This window comes from Cardiocondyla obscurior, linkage group LG04 (genome assembly GCF_019399895.1).
Source record: "Cardiocondyla obscurior isolate alpha-2009 linkage group LG04, Cobs3.1, whole genome shotgun sequence".
NCBI lineage: Eukaryota > Metazoa > Arthropoda > Insecta > Hymenoptera > Formicidae > Cardiocondyla > Cardiocondyla obscurior.
Window position 1 is genome coordinate 3,780,470 of NC_091867.1, and position 23,734 is coordinate 3,804,203.

General features: G+C 39.2%; 1 protein-coding gene and 1 long non-coding RNA gene across 8 annotated transcripts in view; one reads left to right on the forward strand and one right to left on the reverse strand.

Moving 5' to 3' along the window:
• Positions 1–23,734, reverse strand: part of Ten-a (tenascin accessory) — a 448,965-nt gene that overhangs the window by 174,249 nt on the left and 250,982 nt on the right. The gene's annotated exons all lie outside the window — the stretch shown is intronic.
• On the forward strand, positions 19,827–21,823 carry LOC139101472 (uncharacterized). The gene is made up of 2 exons (XR_011545555.1): positions 19,827–20,126; positions 20,542–21,823. It is a non-coding gene; the product is annotated as an uncharacterized lncRNA (long non-coding RNA).

Sequence of the window (23,734 nt, forward strand, 5' to 3'; positions counted from 1 at the left end):
AGAGAATGTTTCCGCGACAAAACTCGAGCGCGAAAAGTTTCGAAGGTCTAAATCAATCGGTCGAGAAGAGAAGACGGCCGAGAGTGTAGTAGGAAGCGCGATAAGTACAGAGAACTCTGCGGCGATCCGACCGTTGGGTGGTGGTAGTTGAGAAAAGTAGGGAGTGGAGAAAGAGACACGTCTAAAGATGTTCCAATTCTAATGAGTTGAACTTTTAAAATATTTAGAATGTTGAACAGGCCCCGTCCCGGCATTTCCATTTCGCTTCTCCGTCTCTTCTTTCGCCGAGCGTGCCGGTCGATCGCCGTCGGTGACGCGCACGAAATTTCGAATTAGTTCGCTCTTTATTCTACCTCATTACCGTCCCTCAGCATTCCTCCTACTTTCTTTTCTCAAGCAGCTAATGGCCCACTACGTGCCGCAATTCATATTTCATCGCCCGCACGCGGAATGTTTCTTAGTAACTTCGCCATACTAATATAGCTGATATCACGTCTCGCGATTTTATTTTATATGTATAATATATGTATACACGATTGCATCGACGGCGATCCGAGACGTGGATCGCACCATGCCATTACTTTATTGTAAAACTCAACCGCGAGGACTGTGAAGGAATAAAAAATCATTATATTTCACGAACATCTGAAGTATCTTTACTGTCACTTCGAGTTCATCGGCAGTAACGCTGTGAAGGCGTTATCGAACAAATTCAATAAAAAAAAAAAAAATTACATTAATAACGTTGGTAATTTTTACTGGTCAAGCTCGATTCGAAATTCGATATCATAATGTACTGGGCGACTTTATCGAAGGATCGGAATTGCATGCAAACAAAACGTAAGTCATGTACGCACGGTACACAGAGTGGAGCCAATATCATAAATCAAAATGTACATTTCTTGACGCTCGACTAACGTATAATCAAGAGGTGCGAGAATACGAACGACGATTAAGTAAACAAAGGGTTGATTAACGATAATGGCGATGTGAGACAATTTCCAATAGCCTTGTCTCTTGATCGCGCGAGGGATATTTTAGCGGAGGGGTAAACGGACAAACTGTCGGCACGTTGTGCAACGTTACGAACGTCAGCCCGTGGGACGCTGGACGTTGAAGGTAATCCAGGGGGATGCGTGCCCGAGAATTCTGATCAGCGCTTTACCTCTTATAGATCCCGCCAATGTGTTATTACTGTTAACACCTCTACTTCGTGTAATACCGCGTACATCATCGCTCCGGCGACAACGGCGCCCACGATCTCGGCGCGCGAACGTTCGGTTTCGATGATACGCCAATAGATGCGGCCGTCATTATTGCTTTCATTCCAAATGTCATACACGCGCCGATGCTGTCCGCGTTGTTTTCAACGTGAAGATAATACTTGCAAGATATCAAGAACGACAGAAACCGTGTATTCTCGAGAACGCATTGTGTACTTGACGCGCAAGTACAAAAATAGAATTGCATGTGCGAACCTGTATGAACCTGGAACCCGACTTTTAAAAAATAAAAAATTGATAACGTGGTTCGATTGTACTACGTTTGTACTCGTTTGTACCACTTTTTATTTCGTTTGTACCTTAATAATTAAAAAAATAAAAATTAATTATAAAATGTCAAAATTTCAATTTCAAGATATTCTTATTTTCTTATTATCACTCGTTAGAAAATTGTTTGTACCCGTTTGTACCACGTACCTGCTTTTCGTTTGTACCTCAACCGGTTAATAAATTTAATTTTAGCTGTAAAAAAGCGGTTCTGCAACTTTAACGTAATTTTAAAACACTAAAATTAAATTTATTTTTGAACCGGCTGAGGTACAAACGGGTACAAACAATTTTCTAACGAGTGATAATAAGAAAATAAGAATATCTTGAAATTGAAATTTTGACATTTTATAATTAATTTTTATTTTTTTAATTATTAAGGTACAAACGAAATAAAAAGTGGTACAAACGAGTACAAACGTAGTACAATCGAACCACGTTATCAATTTTTTATTTTTTAAAAGTCGGGTTCCAGGTTCACACAGGTAGTTAAAAGAGTTATAATATCACGATAAATTCGTTCTTTGTAATATTGTGTTATACGGCGAATAATTGTATCTGACAACAATTATTCAAAATATATTACTGATACATTGAAAAATATATGCATTTAAAAATAATTTTATACAGGGTGTCCCAGGGTTGGTGTAACCCTGGGACACCCTGTATATTGCGCGATTTTATATTACGTACAGGATGAACACAAAATATCTTAATACAACTAATTCATTAATTACCCCATGTCGATTATTTTTTATATTACTAGATATAACAAACTTCGTGCGTCATTTACTTTATTATCGTGTTTAAATAAAACGGAAGAATTAGAAATAGAAAATCGCGTAGAAGGGATCTCACAATGTGGATGTTACACGCTAATCATAAAGCAGAATCTATCTACCTTCCGATATCGGCAACAAATGTACACACCTATAACATAACAATCTCGAAAGTAGTATTTGCGGAGGATGGTGTTTATCGAAGGATTAGACTGAATATATTTCAGGCGAGGGCAATTAATTACAGTAGGGGCAGCGGCGGCTATCGTTCTGATTATATGTGATTAATAAGTATTGCTCACTAATTTCCCATTTGCCGGATATATGTACCCTTAACTGGGACAACAGACGATACGCTCGTAATTAGGACACGAGCCGAGTGTCCGTCATATTTTACGTTGCATTACGCCGGCCGGAGCATCGCGACGCATCGCCATAGTGCAGACCTGTATATCGGACGCAGCGTTTCTCATTTCTCCGCGGACAAATGCAGCATCCGGAATCCACGCATCCGCCGTCTCGACGGTACGAGCAAAGAGCCTTACGAATACCGCGCGCGATACGTCCTGATTACGCAACGCGAGTAAATTCGCCCCGCAACGAAATGGTCGAAACGCAGTCGGGTGAGTTTTGCGATTTCTCTCGCGTCGTCGCTTCTGCGCGATCCTTTCGCAATTTTTGTTACACGCGTAGCACGGCCGCGTCATCTCTCACCTTCCGATTTTAATCACGGGTCTAATTTCGTCTCTGCCGTCCGCGCAAATTATAATATTTGCAAAATATTTTCGTTCCGGCGAAAATATTAAAATAATCGACACTCCGCGTTATATTATATTAAATGTTAAGAAAAATTTTTTATATAGTAGATGAGGCTAGACTAGAAGATTAAGAAAAATTACTTAACTATTTTAATATTTTAAAATTTATTAAAGTTTTTTTTACTGCCTCAAAACATTTTTTAAATACTGATGTTACGAATTAATTTACCATACTGTAACACTGTTTAATTTAAAAATGCAGTTACATAATTTTTCTGTTTCTGGCATTTTCACAAGAAGAAGGAAAGTTTTGTGTTTATTTGTTAGAAAATCAGAAAGCTTTATGAACGATAAGCAAAAGCAGAGAATTGATGGAAACATATACATATATGTGTGTGTGTGTGTGTGTGTATGTGTGCGTACGGCGAGGACGGGAGAGTAACGTTGATACTTCGTGCGGGAAGTTTAATATTGCCATCAATTCGGCCCTCGCTTCTTTCCCACTCATGCGCGATGTGTCGGCAAGAGTGAATTAGTCCGGACCGGGGTTGCGAAAATTGCCTTTAAAATGTAATCTGGATACTGATGTACGAATGGAGAACGGAGAATAGGCACCAATAAATATTTTTTGAGTAATCACATATCCGATACATGTGTAATTGGACCGATTTCGCTTCGGATGAAATGCCCTATATACCTCACGGCCGATACGCGCGCGCGAACACCCGTTCCACGTAAAACGCGAAATGTCAGATTTGTTCCTATTCGTGTATAACGCGCGATACTTAAATTTAAACAAACGTCAGAATTTTTAGATAGCTTAAAAAAAAATTTGTCTCTTATAAATACAAATTATACAGGGTGTTTCTGATCAGTGGACTTTACCGTAATGGTAGATAGAACTAATCGAAACAAGACAAAAAGTTCTTTACCATTTTAAAAAATTCTCAATAGTTTTCGAGAAAAAAATTAAAATCCACTAATCAGAAACACCCTGTATATTTTGTGTGTTTTATCTTTTCAATTTCTCTCACGAGAGTAAATTTTCGTTATCCTATACAAATGGTAATTTTTCCGCCAACGGCTCCAACAGTTTCATCACAAAGAAATCACGCAAAAATGGGGTACTGCTAAACAAGGGCAGCAACGAGAATACATCCCGCGAGAAAAAAGAAAACATTTTAAATTTGGCTTCGTGAAGGCACACTGGCGAACGAGGCTCGGGTTCGGTAGGGCGGATGGAAAGTTTAAGAGGAAGAGAAGCCTGAGTCGCGTGCGCAAATTGAAGCTGGGATTAAGATGTCGGGCGAGATTAAGGTTTCCATGTTGATTAATTTAAATAGTTCCGCCCTCGCTCCGTGGAGAGACAAAAGCATACCCGTAACCGTAGTTGCACTGAGCGGCCGAGGTACGTAGGGAAAGGATGCATGGTAAACAACTTACTTTTCACAGTGCAAAGGCGACCTGGAGAATTAAGGAACGTAATACAGAGTTAAACGAAGCGCACTTAGGTGTCGACCTGCTTTAACTGTGAATTTGTTCGGATTGAGACGTATTTCTCCACCCATTTTTTTATTTTTTTACTTTTGTTATTCATATCTAATTTAACATCTCTCTGGAATATAGTCGGAGATATTTTTCATTATTAAACAAACAATGAGAGAAGCATAAGAAAATCTGTATCGTGGGAAATCAGGTTGCAGTTGAAATAAAAGTTAAAAGATTGAAAGAAAGAGCGCTACGTTTCGGTACTCTTTTGAGCAGTAAATTTCATGAAGTCTTATCAACGTTCACCATAATTCTACCGTCACCGCGTCATCTTACTCTGCAAAACATGCTGAAGATATTTCGGGGAAAAATGTAGCGAACTTCTTGCGTTTCACGCTCCATAAAAGAAAATTATAACGTCGGTATTTTCTTTTAATCTCTTAATATCAGTTAATTTGTGAAACTGACTTGAGATTTCTCATGCGTTTCTTCTATACGCTTTTACAAACATGTATAAATGTAAAATATATCTAAGATTAGAGAGAAAAGAAAAACAAGATAAAATCGTACTGAATTAAATTGCAAAATTAAAAAACTTAATTTTATACCTGAGTGGAAATTGAATCTAACCGTGTTCTAATAATTGGTTAGCCAGTCTAAGATTTATCCACGTGGCTGTCTAGCAAAACTATCCAGCATTGAACCAGAAATATAATGCACAAAACTTCGAGATACTAGACAATTATTATTAGTTAATATTGAGCTATAAAAGTTAGAAAAAATCTCATGACAGTTTTATAAAATAAATGCTTTTTAAGTAATAAATATTGACAGTAAAATATTGTATGAATTTATTTTAATAAGAAAAGTAAAGTATATGTATGCAGTTAATATTTCATACAAAAAATTAAATAAATATTAATAATAATTTTGAAATTCTTTCTTGAAATTCATATCTCGAAAACGATACTAATTTTTCACAGTTCATCAACAAGATCGCCTTTTCGATCGTTTCTATGGTTAGAAACCGATAGGAAAATAGTAAAGCAAGAAAAGCTAAGATGAAACGTTTAAGAGAAGAAAAGTAAGAAAACGGAAAGAGTCTTTATCGCCGGTCAAGTGTAGCGAGTATCTTTTTTAATCACGTTGTTGCAGTTAATAAGCGATAAATACGACAGAAAAGCGATTGTCTTCTTTCGCGTATCATCCGAAATAAGACGAAGACCGTATCCATTTATTCTGGCCAGGAAAAAGATAAAAATATATTGCTTTCTTTGACAGATATATGTATATGTTTCAACACCCACTTGTTTCTCGTCGACTATTTTAATTCTCGCAGACTTAAATTCGATTATCCGTAAAATGCATAAATTATCGTCTCTCCCCCAACTGTTAAAAAATTAAATCAGCGTTATTTCGAATTAGGTAAATACAACGGCCATTCGCCGTACTCGAAATGCGCATCGAGATGTATTCTACGCAATGCTTTGCCGCCTTCGGGAGGTCTAAAAGCGAGCTTCCCTGTAATTCTCGCTGATCCAATTACGGTAACGCGGGGAATAAGTTAGCGCACAGCAACGGGGGAGGCGGTGCAAGCATGCGATTTCTAAACAAAGCACGAACCTAGAAGCGGTCGGTATTCCGTATCGTCCATTCTTAAACCGCATTGAACCGGCTAATTCAAAGTCAAATAAAAGAGTTCGCGATGGTGTGTACTTCGACGATGGCGCTTCTACCTTTATACATCCTTAGCGTTCGCTCAATTTTTGTTTTCTTTTGTTTTTTTTTTTCTTTATCCCGTGTAGGTATTGTAAAGTAAAAAGGGGCCATCTCCGGCCCGAGACTTTAACACCCAATCTACGGCTAGTTAAACTTGACAATTAATAACGGGCTCGTTAGGGAGATAAATTTAATCGCCGCGGCACGTCACGATTATATTTGAACAAACTTTCGAACGCCGTTTTGGACGCTGACGATTATCAGTTCAACTCGTAGATACGTGAACGGCTGTGGTATCGTAAAACCGCATTCAACCTCTTGCTGAAGCTCGCGCATCCACTTTATTCATGAAGCGGCAATCGGTGAAAACGGAGGTATGCCTGGCGACGCTATCGTCGAAAATCGTTCTATATAAACACGGACTTAACCGCTTCCGCTCGCCCCACCGTCAGTCGCTCACCCCTTTCCCGATACAATGTAGCCGAAGCGAGATTGACCGGGGTGGAAAGGGGTGAGGCAGGGTTGAACCACCGTGCTCCAGCATATTCATGAGCGCTGAGTGCGCGGGGGTCTGAACCAATATACTGCCTCTGTTCTTCACGTATGTATGCAGTCACGTATGCCTGTATGTACACACGTGCATGCTCGCGGGCGCAGCACATACGTGTACGTGTATGCAGGTATGTAGGTATGGAGAACGGCTAGTTTAGTGCCGTAAGTAAGGGTGAACCGTTTATTCAGCAGCTTTTGCGCGGTTACGCGACAAGTCCGAAGAGATCCAAAAGGACGACGTGCCCTCTGGGCTTCCTTCCACGATCTAATCCGTAACACTTTGCAATTTTGCGAAGTCAAGCTTTCGGGCTCGTTTCGCGATGTAACACGTCAGTGGGGTCGAAGTTTGGTAATGGCTTCATGTTAAGTTTTAAGATTGTAGATTACGCCCGCTCTCTTGTTATAATTTTTGCTTCCGCACCTTACAGTTATGTATTAACGAACACAATGTTTTAATTATACTTGCATGATCATCTTGTCCGAGATAATTTTGAATTAAGATAATAATTTTTTTTGCAAGACTAAAAATTACTGTTTAAAAAAATACAATTACAAATTATATAATAAAATTAATTTACATGCAGGAGCAAATTTAAATAATTTAAAACGCACGTCACATTTTTATTTTATTTTATTTTTTTTACTTTTTAATAAATTATAATATATTATTATTAATGTGTGCCGGTGGCAATTTCTTTACGGAAAATATATTTTATGAACGCGACACTGACGTCAACGCAAAATCGATCCGGCTCGTATGAGAATTGTACGAATGCATTACGATCGTTTGGTGAGCGACTCCAACGGGGGGAAAAAAGAGAACGGTATTGAGATAGAGAGGATATTCCGATGGATCCGTATATCAAAACTGTTTTCTGCAATTATATTTATGTGCGGCAACTACGATCGCTGCACGATAATTGAGTACACGGATTTTTAAACAGTTATTATGTCCGAAACTCCATCATAGATAATCCTGAGCGATAAAGCGTGTACGCTTCAAACGGTGAGCATTTGTTGGCTCAGTCACGCGTGCGCGTAAGTACAACAAATTCATGAATTCAGGCCACGCAAGCGAAAGAATAAAACGATGGCTATAAAACGGTGACACGTTAACTTTGCCCATTCCCTGCTGCAATTAGCCGAAGAATTCTTATCAAGGTACACTCGACGAGGGTGGTAATTGACCGACAGATAGGGACGTGGGAAACGTATCATCCTAATTTTAGATCGCAACGCACGCACATCGTGAACAGGGGGGAAAAAAAAAGAGAATTCGGACGCGACGAGAAGGTGCGCGTCGTAATGTCGGCATGTTAATAAAACTCCGGGTGACTCGCGTGACACGGCGCGATACGATCGGCAGTATTTTCGGCGGTGGGTACGCGCACGTGCGCTCCTCGCGACGTTTCGCACCTGCCGCACTTTATTTCGCTATGCACGTGAAAAATGTTTCGAGACGTATCCGCAGGTTATTCTTAGTGACGCGGCTAAATGGAGTAACTTGGGAGTTTGAAAGTCGCACACGCACGCACGCAGACTTGCCGTGATAGGTACGAACGCGAAATACGAGAACGAAAGTGAAAATAAAAAATAGCGAAAGTAAAATTTAAAAAGCGAAACTTTCTATTTCCTCAATTAATTTCACGCTTTACACATTTTATTCGCATAATTTGCAAAATAATAATTAAATAAAATAGAAAAAAAAAATATATATATATTGAAATCCGATATACATATAAATTAATCTGCGTTTAATTACTTCCGCCTATTTTAAATCCGGTGCGCTCTTTCTCGCTGGCGTAGCGACGTTATTTAATATTTAATTATTAGTAACGAAGCGTAACGCCTTAGCAGACATTACGTTAGAAGTCCCGCGTGCTTCGTATGTGCGAAGAACGAGCGTCTCTTGAGAAGGGCGCGAAAACGGAAAGTAGGTCGCTGGTTACCGCGCAGACTGGAAAGTACGAATGACATCGCACTGGGACAAATTTGCATGAAATGCTTCCGCGAGCAGGAAGACCATTCGTTTGGCCGACACGTCTCTTGCGCCGCGCGTGCACCTTAAAACCACCAAGTTTCAAAGCGTGTGGCCGCGCGCCGTAATCCCTGCCATTCGCTCTCAAATTCCCGGATATGCGCTACGGACGTGAATCTCACCTTCGCGCAATATTATCTCACCAGCGACGAAGATTTATTACGATATCTCAGCTGTTACCGAAAGCTCAGGAAGGGAATATGGTTACAATGTATTGATATCGTGAAATCGCTACGTACAAGAGAAAGAACTTTCCTAAATTCCGACTTAATTAGTTTGACTGAATTATTTCAAACGTTAATGCAATTGAATTTAGAGTACACGTAGGTATTTCTGGTATTTTTGATATTTTAAAAGTAGTTTTGCAAGTGTTTTAAAATTAGTTTTAAGTAGATTTCCGGTTACAATTAATTTTTCTTAACATTTATTATAATATATCGATTTTCTTATATAGTAGAACTTATATAGTAGATGTAATAAATATTCATAAAATAATCGACACTCCGCGTTACACACGGCAAATTACCTGACATCGTTACAGTCGGGAAAGTTTATTGCGCTGAAGCTCGAGTAAATATATCTGCCGCGCGATGAGCAAACACGAAAAAGAGTATTTTTTAATGTTTTAGTTTTTTATTTTATTTTTTATTTTTTCGAGAGAGAGATCAAAGGTGCGTGCAACATTTCAACTAACCGGATCTCTTTAACGTACATGAAACGACACTTCAAACATGCGTTCGTGCAAGCCCGGGGCCTTTAAAAAAAAAAAAAAAAGAAAAAAAAATATGATGACACGCGCTTTGTAGACGGTTGAACGAAGTACTGTTTTAAACGTATCTGCGATGCGGCAGAAACGGCTGCTGATTTGTTTTCATAAGAGCCAAATGCGCCGGGATTGCTCGGAATCGTTACTGTCACTCGCTTATACCGGAAGAGTTATGATGTTGTTGACGTAGCCGAATGGGCTTGCGAAGGCGGGCGAAATTCTCGCGTTCCCGGATTCGACATCAAAGTTCACCTAAGTTTGTTCGCCGCGTTATCTAACGAAGGTATTTGCATCCCAGGAATTTCCGTAATTATGCATACCTAATTAGCCATTGTGTCCTATCTTACGCGATCTAGTGTCTCGCCTGCAAGACACATCTCGCTTGCGCGGGCGGTCGCGTCGTGCTGGAACGTTCAAGGAATAATCAATTTCTCCGAATAATACGAGTATATTGCGCGAAGAGATACCATTAACATTATTCGCCAACTTTGAAGCAGTCGTTAGCGCAAAAACCAGATTAACACGTCAGATTCAATTGATATTGCAAACAAGAGTTACGGTTACGAAAGGATTGCGCGCCTGCAACGCGTGAGAAAAACGCACGCCGTGTATCGTATCATTGTTCTCGTAACCCCGGGCTCGTAGTCGCGAAGATCTCGCGCTTAAGGCCTCGATAAATTTTGAGGCAGCCGCGAGATTCTCCGTTTTCGCTCCCCATTGACAACGTCGATCGGACCGATATCGAACGGCGAAGTTTCGCCGGCGGTAGGTGCTGCTGCAGCCCGGTAATCAGTCTCGCTCGGGCGAGTAATAAATTTCACCGCAATGGTGTACCACGCGTGCCACGTGACCCCGATCCCTTCGTCCCGCCGCGCTTCTCAGCACACTCTCCCTTCGTAACCCCCGTAATTCATCGGGCGTTTTATCGTGCCGTCGAATATATATATTCACGAAAATCCGCGGTAATCGTCCCCTCGTAATTCCCATCACGACACTCGATCGAAAGAGAGAGAGAGAGAGAGAGACGCGATCGGCTGGACGGCTCGACCCCTCGGTGCACTTCGGATAGCGACCTGTGTGAACCTGAAACCCGACTTTTAAAAAATAAAAAATTGATATCGTGGTTCGATTGTACTACGTTTGTACTCGTTTGTACCACTTTTTATTTCGTTTGTACCTTAATAATTAAAAAAATAAAAATTAATTATAAAATGTCAAAATTTCAATTTCAAGATATTCTTATTTTCTTATTATCACTCGTTAGAAAATTGTTTGTACCCGTTTGTACCACGTACCTGATTTTCGTTTGTACCTCAACCGGTTAATAAATTTAATTTTAGCTGTAAAAAAGCGGTTCTGCAACTTTAACGTAATTTTAAAACACTAAAATTAAATTTATTTTTGAACCGGTTGAGGTACAAACGGGTACAAACGATTCTCTGGCAAACCCCGTTTACAGCTTCGCGATATCTCAAAAAATAACGGAATTCTTAAATTAACATTAATTAAAGAATTAAAAAGTTGATACAATTAAACCGGTTGAGGTACAAATGAAAATCAGGGTGGTACAAACGGGTACAAACAATTTTCTAACGAGTGATAATAAGAAAATAAGAATATCTTAAAATTGAAATTTTCATATTTTTTAATTAATTTTTATTTTTTTAATTATTAAGGTACAAACGAAATAAAAAGTGGTACAAACGAGAACAAACGTAGTTCAATCGAACCACGTTATCAATTTTTTATTTTTTAAAAGTCGGGTTCCAGGTTCACACAGGTCGCCGGAAACTCGCTGACGGCAGCCTTTCATCGCGAAGATCTCCCTCGCCTTTCCGTTTTTCATCCTTCTCTCTCTCTCCCTCTTTTTTTTTCTTTTTTTTTTTTTTCCTTACCGCGGAAGTTTTTAGAAAGTCAACGAGGCGGTGAAGTCTACGTATCGACGTGTACGCCCCCGATAGTTACCAGCCGGGAATTTCTCGAATCCGCGATGGGAAACGAAACGACACCGACTGCTCTACATAATGCAGCTCGCACGACACGTCCATTCTCCGAGCGGATCGATCCGCTCGATAAGGTATCGACGAATAACGTTGCGTGACATGACAAGTCTCCCGGCAACGGAATATATGGATGAGCTACGAAAATAGAATAAACGAAATTGCGCGTGCATACCTAATGCATGATACGCGCTGTATAAAAGTTCGGCGAATGAACGGAATGCAAGAGTTTAATAGTTAAATCAATATTAGCATTCTATTTTGTGACCCCATTCTTTTTTTTTGTTTTTTTTTTTTTTACGGTATAGGCTGCACAGTCGTAACGATCGAACGCACGCACACGCATACGTACGTCTACGCACGCACACGCATAATATCTTGACATTTGATTTACCGTATGTGCCAACCACATACCAATTCGCTATTACATTCCTTGTCATATAACATTCGTATCGTTACGATACAGATTTCGAGAATACAGTTATACATGATAGGCATCTCGCTAAGCGTAACGTGACAAATGAGCGCATTCGTATTATCAGTAATTACATCGGGATTAGCAATGGTCGGCATTAATCCTGTCGTAAATACATTTCGATACTTTGAAACGTTAAATACTCATTGGGCCTTAATGACGGATCATTGCGTCAGTGTAATCTATTTATGAAACTTGCGATCCGCCCGGACGCGATTTGTAACTCGTAAAGTGTTGTAAATGATCTGCGCGTATCATGCAAACGAGCGCGCGCGGTCATTGATTTCATAGAAAAATTGTAAGTTTCAATAATCCTATTAAAGAGTTAACTCCTAAAACGTATAACCTGTGTGAACCTGGAACCCGACTTTTAAAAAATAAAAAATTGATAACGTGGTTCGATTGTACTTTGTTTGTACCACTTTTATTTCGTTTGTACCTTAATAATTAAAAATAAAAATTAATTAAAATATGAAAATTTCAATTTCAAGATATTCTTATTTTCTTATTATCACTCGTTAGAAAATCAGGGTGGTACAAACAGGTACAAACAATTTTCTAACGAGTGATAATAAGAAAATAAGAATATCTTAAAATTGAAATTTTGACATTTTATAATTAATTTTTTTTTTTTATTATTAAGGTACAAACGAAATAAAAAGTGGTACAAACGAGTACAAACGTAGTACAATCGAACCACGTTATCAATTTTTTATTTTTTAAAAGTCGGGTTCCAGGTTCACACAGGTCAGCGCGTCGGTGGTCATCTCGTTACGCAGCGCGTATATGTATATTACAGGAACGATTCGTTCAAGACAGGCGACGTCAATCTTTTTCCCGGCGCTTGGCTCTAGCTGAATAATTAAATGAATATACACTCGCCCGTCGAGAGGGAGCTATGGATATAATGCGTAAAAATCTCACGAAGTGTAAAATATTTCGCTAAATATTCGAGGGATGACAACCGCGCGATAAACTTCGTATCCTCTCTTTCTACGCATGGACAAAAAACGTATGTGCGTTATACGTATATGTGTCCTATACGCGGACAGCAGATACGTACGTTTGCTGTTGATTGAATGTGACTGTCGTGATGGAAGAAATTTCGCGAGGTACGTCACACCAATACGAACGCGGGTGGGATGAATATGAATGAAACGGGTTTCCGGTCTGGCTGAGTCCGAACCAGTTTTACATTTGCATCCGTATTTGTCGAACGCGAGGGGTGAGTAATAAAGGCAGTCTAATTTTCTCCTCTTTTTCGGTAGCTTTGCACTGTACACACCCCCGCGATGTTTCGCTCGGTGGCAGCACACATCGGTGCGGTGCGAAAAAAAAATAAAAAAAAAAGAAAAAGGAAAAGAGTACGCCTAGCAACCGCTTTTCGATCACCGGGCCGCTGAGTGCTGCGTACTCCTAAATACGTTACAACAAATTGTGTCTCCGTACGTGCGCGTGTTTCCGCGCGTGTATATTATGGAGCGCGCCTTTTCCCAACACATTACTGAACGCGTGCTGGCACGCGGAATACATTTAAATGCGTTATAAGCATACGAAGTTTCATCAAAATTCCTACGCGACATCTGCGATCAATTTTTTTTTTTTTTGTTTAAATGATACAATAGGCACGTCACAAATTACGAAAAAAATTAGCGCGAAAGTGAACATTTTCATTCCTAAATTTTATACCAAAAATCCGCCCGGCTACTTTATTGGTACTCGTAAAAACGGCCGACAAACCTCTTTTGGATTTTATTTAAGGAGAACTTTTGTTCAGGGGAAAGTGTAGAGTATTATTGACACGTTAAATTGTGGATAGTCAATGCCCAACTTTAGAAATTAATTTAATATACACGCGAGCTACGTCAATTTTTTATTATTTTTTTTTTTAAATATTATTTTACGTTTTTATACAGGTGTTCAGCCATGTAAAATCTATACAGATAGGTAGATAAATAAAAGTTATTTAACATTTTGTAAAATTCTCAATTGTTGTTGAGAAAAATTAATTTGTCTAGCGCAAGAGCGACAAGGAAGCTGCGGGCAAGTGAGTGCGACAGGCGATTGGCGCCGTCGCCTATCGCGCTCACTCACCTATAGCTTCCTTGTCCTCTTGCGCTAGACAAATTAATTTTTTTTTCAATAAGTATTGAAAATTTTTCAAAACGTTAAAGAACTTTTTTATTTATCTCCTTAAGACTTACCTATCTGTATAGGATTTTACACATGGGCTGAGACACCCTGTATACGGTGGGAAATTTCTAATTTATTTTTTTATCGCGATATTATTATATTTAATTGGGGTAGTTCCCCATGGCGTTAGTAAAAAAAACCTGTGTGAACCTGTACTCGTTTGTACCACTTTTTATTTCGTTTGTACCTTAATAATTAAAAAAATAAAAATTAATTATAAAATGTCAAAATTTCAATTTTAAGATATTCTTATTTTCTTATTATCACTCGTTAGAAAATTGTTTGTACCCGTTTGTACCACCCTGATTTTCTAACGAGTGATAATAAGAAAATAAGAATATTTTGAAATTGAAATTTTCATATTTTTTAATTAATTTTTATTTTTTTAATTATTAAGGTACAAACGAAATAAAAAGTGGTACAAACGAGTACAAACGTAGTACAATCGAACCACGTTATCAATTTTTTATTTTTTAAAAGTCGGGTTCCAGGTTCACACATGTGGCTATTCGCCGTTCCTTCAACGCCGACGATGACATTCGCGCGGAATTGCAGAACAGTTGCGAGAGAACGGGAACTCGTTTTCGCCTTCGTTCTCATTCACCGCGACCCTCGATGTTTGAATTTACCGAGGTAATTCGCCTGCTACCCAATTCATCGTGCGCCTTTTTCGATAAACTGTTTTTTCGAGAAATGCAACTTTTATACGGGAATAAAAAAATCAAATCATGCACAATTGTGACTGGACAATACGTGTAACGGCCGAGGCTCTTTCAAGTAGACAGAATACGTGCGAAGTGATAGAATAATATTTCAAATAAACCTCGGTTCCACGTAATTGGTTTCGTGCATCGTGCTTTTTATATAGCGAACGAACAAACGGAAACACCGCGGTTGTTAGACGAAACTGTTTCTTTTGACATTGTTAAAGAGTAATAATAACGCACAACTACTTGCAACAGACATTTAGCGGCAAACTGTAATAATGAAGGAAATAATGGAGGTTATATAATTTCGCTGCGGCGGCGATTTCTCGGGCTGCATTTGACCCGAAAGCACAAGCTTGTAACTTGTCGGATTGTGCGTTACGAGGTGGAAAATAAATTTTAAAATGAGTCTTGAAATGCGTGTTCTCAATGAGTATTTGCAAAGAACGTAATTTCATTTCCGTTCATTCTTCCGTGGCAAACCAACTTGGTGTGAACATAAGTACTTCGAAATTTCCTTCGATTTTATTCATGCCCATCTTCCATTTTAAAATAAACTTAAGAAACTCATTGCGATAAATTAACGTTAACTAATCGACTGAAACAATCAAATTACAAACGAAATATCGATATTATAAAATCTGATTACAACGATATTATTTATTTCTATCTGCATCATTTTCAGGGAAATATTAGCGATACGTAAGGGATAGGAAATGAGAAAACTCTTACTCGGGATTGACTGAGAAAGGTCTGGTCACCCTAGTTTAATCGTGCGCATACCATATGTCCAGGCACATCCGGTACGGTTATGGCGGACGTGTCCACACCATCCTAAATTGCCTGCCAGGATTGTAACTGAGGTTTCCAGATGGACCTGTGTGAACCTGGAACCCGACTTTTAAAAAATAAAAAATTGATAACGTGGTTCGATTGTACTACGTTTGTACTCGTTTGTACCACTTTTTATTTCGTTTGTACCTTAATAATTAAAAAAAAAAAATTAATTATAAAATGTCAAAATTTCAATTTTAAGATATTCTTATTTTCTTATTATCACTCGTTAGAAAATTGTTTGTACCTGTTTGTACCACCCTGATTTTCTAACGAGTGATAATAAGAAAATAAGAATATCTTGAAATTGAAATTTTCATATTTTTTAATTAATTTTTATTTTTTTAATTATTAAGGTACAAACGAAATAAAAAGTGGTACAAACGAGTACAAACGTAGTACAATCGAACCAGGTTATCAATTTTTTATTTTTTAAAAGTTGGGTTCCAGGTTCACACAGGTGTTGCGGGAACGCGTAGTATTGATTAACTTCGTGTGGATGATCCCCGAAACTGATAAGAAAATAGGATTAAAAAGCTGCTTCTCCGTAATCCTGTTATCATTAAAGAGGAGCGGCAAAAATTTATGTGATCAATTCAATAGAGCAAGGTACTGGAATAATGCTATTCTTATTTTTACGAACAGAAAGAAGAAAGAAACCTAGCTATGTAAGAGAATCTATATATACGTAAGAGAACTCCTGGCTTTAAGATAATACCAAGATATTTGTGTAAGACGTAATTGAGTAAAAGAATTAAAAATTCTTGAATTTTTATTCGGAATTAAAACCGCTTAAAATTAGCCGACGATTATGATAGATAAAGCTTGGCTGAATCTGTTCGATCACTCAATCTTTTCGATATTGAGCGAGCGGTAAGAAGGTAAACTAGGTACCGCCACGGAAATACGGGCGAACAGGGCAATGTTCGTCGACGGTCGTGAGTAGAGCGTGGCGGAAAACAGGGGCGAATATAAGCGACAAAGGAGCTAGGCATTATTATATGGCGAGGTTCTGAATGCATGACAATGCCAGGCAAAGCTTTCTCTCTCTCACTCTCTCTCTCTCTCTCTCTCTCTCTCTCTCTCTGTCTTCCCCCCATCTCCACACCCTCTTTGTCTCCCGGTCGCGCTCCCGGTTACTCCCGCGGGCGCCGCTCAAGCACCGCCACGGGACCATCGTTTCACAATGCTACGCTAACAAGGTCAGCAATTAATGAATCGTTGGCAATGCGCCGTCAGAAAAATACGCGCATCCAATGGGACCGGTATATCATTAAGAAGGTGGTACATCGGGGTATGCCGTTTCACGGATCGCCGCTTCGGAGTTCCGACATTAGCAATCAGCAGCCTTTGAACGACTGCGAAACAAAATACAGATACGAAAACTGTGCACGCGGCTCAAAGTTCGTTTATTTCGGTACCTCTGAAAGATAGATTACACCGTAATTTGTACGCGGGATAATTAGCAACCTGGTGATACGAGCTCTAATTAGAATGTTGATCGCAGAAAAATAATTGACGTTAATATTATACGCAAGATGTCGAAATCAACAGACGTGATACAAAATTGAAACAATCAGGTATCGCTTTTCAGTGTTCATCGCGTAATTTTTACGTTGGCGCGCGTAAAAGGCAGCGTGTCAGTAACTGAATATTCTTTTTACAGCCCGTTCATACATTGCTATTATCTGTTTCGCACCAGATGTATTTTTCGCGAAATAGTTTCACATTTTCGAGACAGTAATCCTCGAATGAAACTGTCAACGTTGATTCGTTAAAGCTCCAACTTTATTTCCCGATCATGAACGGGATACACGATATATTTTCTCGGCAAGAAGAAGGTTTACGAATAAAGTATCTTTTCAGAAAAACCTGTGTGAACCTGGAACTCGACTTTTAAAAAATAAAAAATTGATAACGTGGTTCGATTGTACTACGTTTGTTCTCGTTTGTACCACTTTTATTTCGTTTGTACCTTAATAATTAAAAAAATTAAAATTTATTAAAAAATATGAAAATTTCAATTTCAAGATATTCTTATTTTCTTATTATCACTCGTTAGAAAATCGTTTGTACCCGTTTGTACCACGAACCTGATTTTCGTTTGTACCTCAACCGGTTAATAAATTTAATTTTAGCTGTAAAAAAGCGGTTCTGCAACTTTAACGTAATTTTAAAACACTAAAATTAAATTTATTTTTGAACCGGCTGAGCTACAAACGGGTACAAACGATTCTCTGGCAAACCCCGTTTACAGTTTCGCGATATCTCAAAAAATAGCGGAGTTCTTAAATTAACATTAATTAAAGAATTAAAAAGTTGGTACAATCAAACCGGTTGAGGTACAAATGAAAATCAGGGTGGTACAAACGGGTACAAACGATTTTCTAACGAGTGATAATAAGAAAATAAGAATATCTTTAAATTGAAATTTTGACATTTTATAATTAATTTTTTTTTTTTAATTATTAAGGTACAAACGAAATAAAAAGTGGTACAAACGAGTACAAACGTAGTACAATCGAACCACGTTATCAATTTTTTTATTTTTTAAAAGTCGGGTTCCAGGTTCACACAGGTGTTTTTTTGCTACGAGAAAGCTTGCAGACGCTATTCTTAACGTTAACGTGCCTATTTGGCAAATGTATGCAAGTTAGATCCCAGGCGTACCGGGTGCCCCTTGTATTCAGAATTATATTAGGTCCTTCGGGCTTTTCGTGCTGGTCTTACTCGGAATTTAAATTGGACCAGATACGTTACGGACGAAATGAGGAAATGAAATAAAACCTTTAGTGCTATCCCTAACTAAAAAAATTTCGGGATTATATCTCGGCTTGGACGATTAGATCTGAGAGACTGCAATTAAGTACCGAGCACTAATTGCACATTTTTCCGTAAGCTAATTTTATATAAATAATTTACGTAAATAAAATTGAACACACACTCGACAATTTATCGCCTTCCAGCAGTAACGTCTCCCTAAGCTGGCAAATATTAATGCGAACTTGAAATAAATTGGCGTGATTAAAGCAAAAACTTCCCGCCTATTTGTTCGCGAGTTGGATCGTTAAATAACTTATTCGCATCCTTTCTCATGCGCTTTACATTAGTTCCGTTAACCAGAATGGACCGCGATCGTGCGGACGTAGATGACAAAACTATGGCGATATCATTGGACTCGCGAACTCGAGAAACAATGCGAGGGCGAAAGTGTAGGGCACATTGTGCATTGTCCGTACGGCCGACCGACGCACGTATTCTCGGAGCCCGTGGCGCATTGTGCTTTAAGACCGTAGCTCGTAAGCAAATTAGAATGGTGCACGTGGCTCGCATAAGTCGACCCACTGTCTGCCTGCGTGTGGGATATGTCAGGGTGGAATTGTACGGCAGTGTTACGTTTCGGAAAAATTCGTCGTTAATGACTTTTATGAATAGTAAAAATTAAACATTATTTAATAAAGAGATTTAGCGATCTTTTGTGCTGGCAACCAAGACGAAAGCGTCAGACGACTGCGGTCGATAGCAGGACGTCACTGACGGTTACATTAGTCATGAACGCATTAACTATACAGATAAAAGGAAGGCAGCTTGCGACGACCCATCAACTAGAATATGCATGACGCTACGAACCGACAGACCGGAGACCACGCACGGTGAACGAAGGCTAAATCGAATGGCAACGTCAGCCTGCCATCGGGCAGAAAAGAAAGTTTGAAAATTAATTATGCATGCGCGCGCGTCGCTACTCGTTGATACCAGGGTCTCTACGAATTCGCCTCGACGATTGCACTTATCACTCTTCCGATTTGTCTGTTCGCGTAGTCCACACATCTCCGACACAAGTCCTTAACGTTTTCAATTAATTAAAACGTTATGCCGATTCTGCCCGTGATTGCCGAATTTTATTATCGTATACCGATCGTTTACGAAGGGCGGGTGTTAAAAAGTAATACGTAATTAAGAACGGTGTAGGCACGCATCCGTTTTGATCGTTTCATTTAAATAATTCCGCAGACATTATACTCGAAACAGGGTTAAAGCACTTGCGAATACGAGAACAACTTGCGTTTAATAAACTCAATTATCTCGTCGCATGACACAGGTCAAGTTGCCGAGAGTAGAGGAATATCTGCGTCCGCCGCAGATCCTGTTACCTGTCTAAGTAATTAAGCAGTAGTTACGGCGGCATATGTTTCAGCGAAATGCCGCAGTATGCAGCAGCTATGAATCAAGTGCACAGAAAATTGGAACACGCGCGGAATGACCTGTGTGAACCTGGAACCCGACTTTTAAAAAATTAAAAATTGATAACGTGGTTCGATTGTACTACGTTTGTACTCGTTTGTACCACTTTTTATTTCGTTTGTACCTTAATAATTAAAAAAAAAAAATTAATTATAAAATGTCAAAATTTCAATTTTAAGATATTCTTATTTTCTTATTATCACTCGTTAGAAAATTGTTTGTACCTGTTTGTACCACCCTGATTTTCTAACGAGTGATAATAAGAAAATAAGAATATCTTGAAATGGAAATTTTCATATTTTTTAATTAATTTTTATTTTTTTAATTATTAAGGTACAAACGAAATAAAAAGTGGTACAAACGAGTACAAACGTAGTATAATCGAACCACGTTATCAATTTTTTATTTTTTAAAAGTCGGGTTCCAGGTTCACACAGGTGTGATATCAGCGTTGAAATAACCCTATTCGAACAGTATCTTTATTAATTTTGCACATTTCTGTTATAAATTTAGTCCGTACGTCATACGTTAATTACGAAAGAGTAAAGGTTCGTGTCAAAATGATGTCCAAAGGTTTCGCGAAATGACGGGTTAAAAATACGTCGGCGCTCATAACGATGCTTCGGACATCGTTCGCGATATTATCTCTGGCACTCTCGGGAATTCCTTCTCGCCTCGGCGGGTGCCTTTTATGCCCGTAATATCGGGCGCGTGTTACGCGGTCCCGATGGCACCGTCGCAGATCGCCGTTGGTCGATAACGATATTCTGTCAATGTTACGCGCACATCGGGACAGGGTCCGAGGGTTGTCGTCATATGTGCGCTACGAAACAGAGGGATAGATAGATAGAGAGAGATAGAGATAGATAGATAGAGAGAGAGAAAGAAGGAAGGAAAGAGAAAGAAAGAGCGGGGAGACCGAGAGAGATGAAGGGTAGGTCGAAATCTTGATCGCGTCACATCGTCGCCACGTCGAAACGTCCGCTATACGACATGACAGTTATGCACCAGAGATGCCCGATGCCCTGTCATTACGCGGGGATAAATCTTTCGATGGGGCCCGCGAGGCTTCCAGATGTTCGTCGAGATCGCGTCACGGTTGGACGACTACGGTGTCGAGCATGAAACGCGACACGATGTCAGCCGCGGGAGGAAGTGCGTTATCTGCGAACCGCGCTGTGCGCCGAATATCGGCTTGTTTGTGTTTATCCGCGTACCCGACGTGTTGACGCTAATACGGGTAGAACGATCGGTTTGGACTAGGCGAAGTTTGCATTACCCTGGTTTACTCCGCATCCCACTAGTGAACCGATTAGCTGCTGCATTAGTAAGTCGACGCGATTGTCTGACTAAATGCCACTGCGAGCCTTTGAGAGAATGCTCATCAATTTCCACGGAAATAAACAATACGAAATCAACTGTGCACTTGTAAATCTATCACGTATTCGCGCAATTGTATTTCTCTTTTTTTCTTTTTATTTCGCCGAGGTATTCCGTATAAATAACATTTCGATGAATTTTAATCAATTTGTCGAGATACATTTTTCGCATTAATTTTTTTTTAAATAATTTATGGCTAATATTAAAGCTGTTTCTATCAAAATACATATTTGTAGTATAAAGTAATATTTGAGAGACATTTCTGCGACATGCGTGACGCTCATACAGACAGAAAAAAAAAATCTAGAATATAGCAAGACCATCCGGAACCTGTGTGAACCTCGACTTTTAAAATTTGAAACGTTGATTGCGATACACTTTATTTCGTTTGTACCTTAATAATTAAAAATAAAAATTAATTAAAATATGAAAATTTCCATTTCAAGATATTCTTATTTTCTTATTATCACTCGTTAGAAAATCAGGGTGGTACAAACGGGTACAAACAATTTTCTAACGAGTGATAATAAGAAAATAAGAATATCTTAAAATTGAAATTTTGACATTTTATAATTAATTTTTTTTTTTTAATTATTAAGGTACAAACGAAATAAAAAGTGGTACAAACGAGTACAAACGTAGTACAATCGAACCACGTTATCAATTTTTTATTTTTTAAAAGTCGGGTTCCAGGTTCACACAGGTCTATCTTGCCAGGCGATGTAGCTTTAATCGGATGGTACTGCGTTATCGCGATAACATCGACCGCCCTAAACAACGTTTAAACCTACAATTTTCGGTGAATACACCACTGACTAGCGAAAATACCCGAGTTACAAAATCCATGACAAGCAATCCACCGGTTTGAGATTTTCGCCGACAATCAAATTTTCCGACGAGGGTCACGCCGAGTTGATAGAGCTGATTAAATCAACAGATCGAAACTTTAAGACGGGCCGTGGTCATTTAATTTTACCAAACCGGAACGGTTCTCGGATGAACTCGGGTAGTGCTCGTAATACCAACGGCGTTGTCGATGAAAAGTTCTTTCCGAAGGTGGATAGGAACGGAAAGTAGGCGAAGGCGCAAAGAACGAGAGCACATCCACCGAATCACAAATGAGTTACGAGACTCGATTAAGCATCTTCTGGATGCATTATTAAGGGACGGAAGAGCAAAGCAAGGAGTGAGAAAGGGAGAGAGAGAAGGGAAGAGCTGAGCTAGCTAGAGGCAACTAATGGGTTGTAACTAGTGTGTGCGGATTATATCTTCTCGGTCAAGCCGGTACAAGCCACTATACGTAGAAACCTCTAGTGGATGCGAGAGAGATGGAGAATACAACAAGGGACGATGAGAGTTGCGAGCCACCGAGATAGATAAAGAGAGAAGGGGGAGGGGTGAAGAGAGAGAAAGCGAGAGAGAGAACGGAGAGAGGACGAAGAGAGAGGCTTAACTCGGGACTTTATGAATGCCCGACTGCAGCGCAGGAGTTCAGGTAAGATAAGGGCTTTCTGCACCCTCTTCATCCCACCGCCTCAGGGGCTACTGTGTCTATGCCTCTCCCTTCGTCTCGTCGAAAACGCTACATCGCCACCAAATCCGGGCAACGGTTTCCCGGGCACGCAGCTACTCCCTCGCCTATACTCACGTTCCGACCGCTTAACGCCAGATTTCGCAACTTCTGCAACGAGACAGAAGCCTCATTAATATTCGAACGGCGATCTTTCATCGTGGTACCGATGCTACCACGATCTCGATATGGCGCGAGTATCATCGTAACGAAAACCTTTCAAAAAAAAAAAACATTTTTTTTTTTATCAGACCGAAATTAAAAATATATTTATTAGCGCGCAAAATTGTGACAACATTTCTACAAAGTTAAAAGAATTTTGCATTAATTAATATCAAGTAAGTCGTTACACATTTTTATAAAATTATATCTGAATATACGTACGACAAACTGTCACTTCTTAAATTACAAAGTAATCGAAGAAGTTCTTAATAAATCGTTTCTATATAAAAATCTTCTATAAAAGAATCTCTCGATCACACCGCTCAACCTGCTGGTGAAAACGAGGTCACGATAAAAACGCGGTTGAAGTTTAGAAACTAAAGGCACATTGTAATATTGCAATTCAGATCAGCGCTATAAGTAACGATTTTGGGGGAAGGGCTGAAAAAATAGTTCATCGACCGTCCGAGCAATTTCATTTCGCGCGTGAGTACCTATAACCTGAACGATAGGTCAGT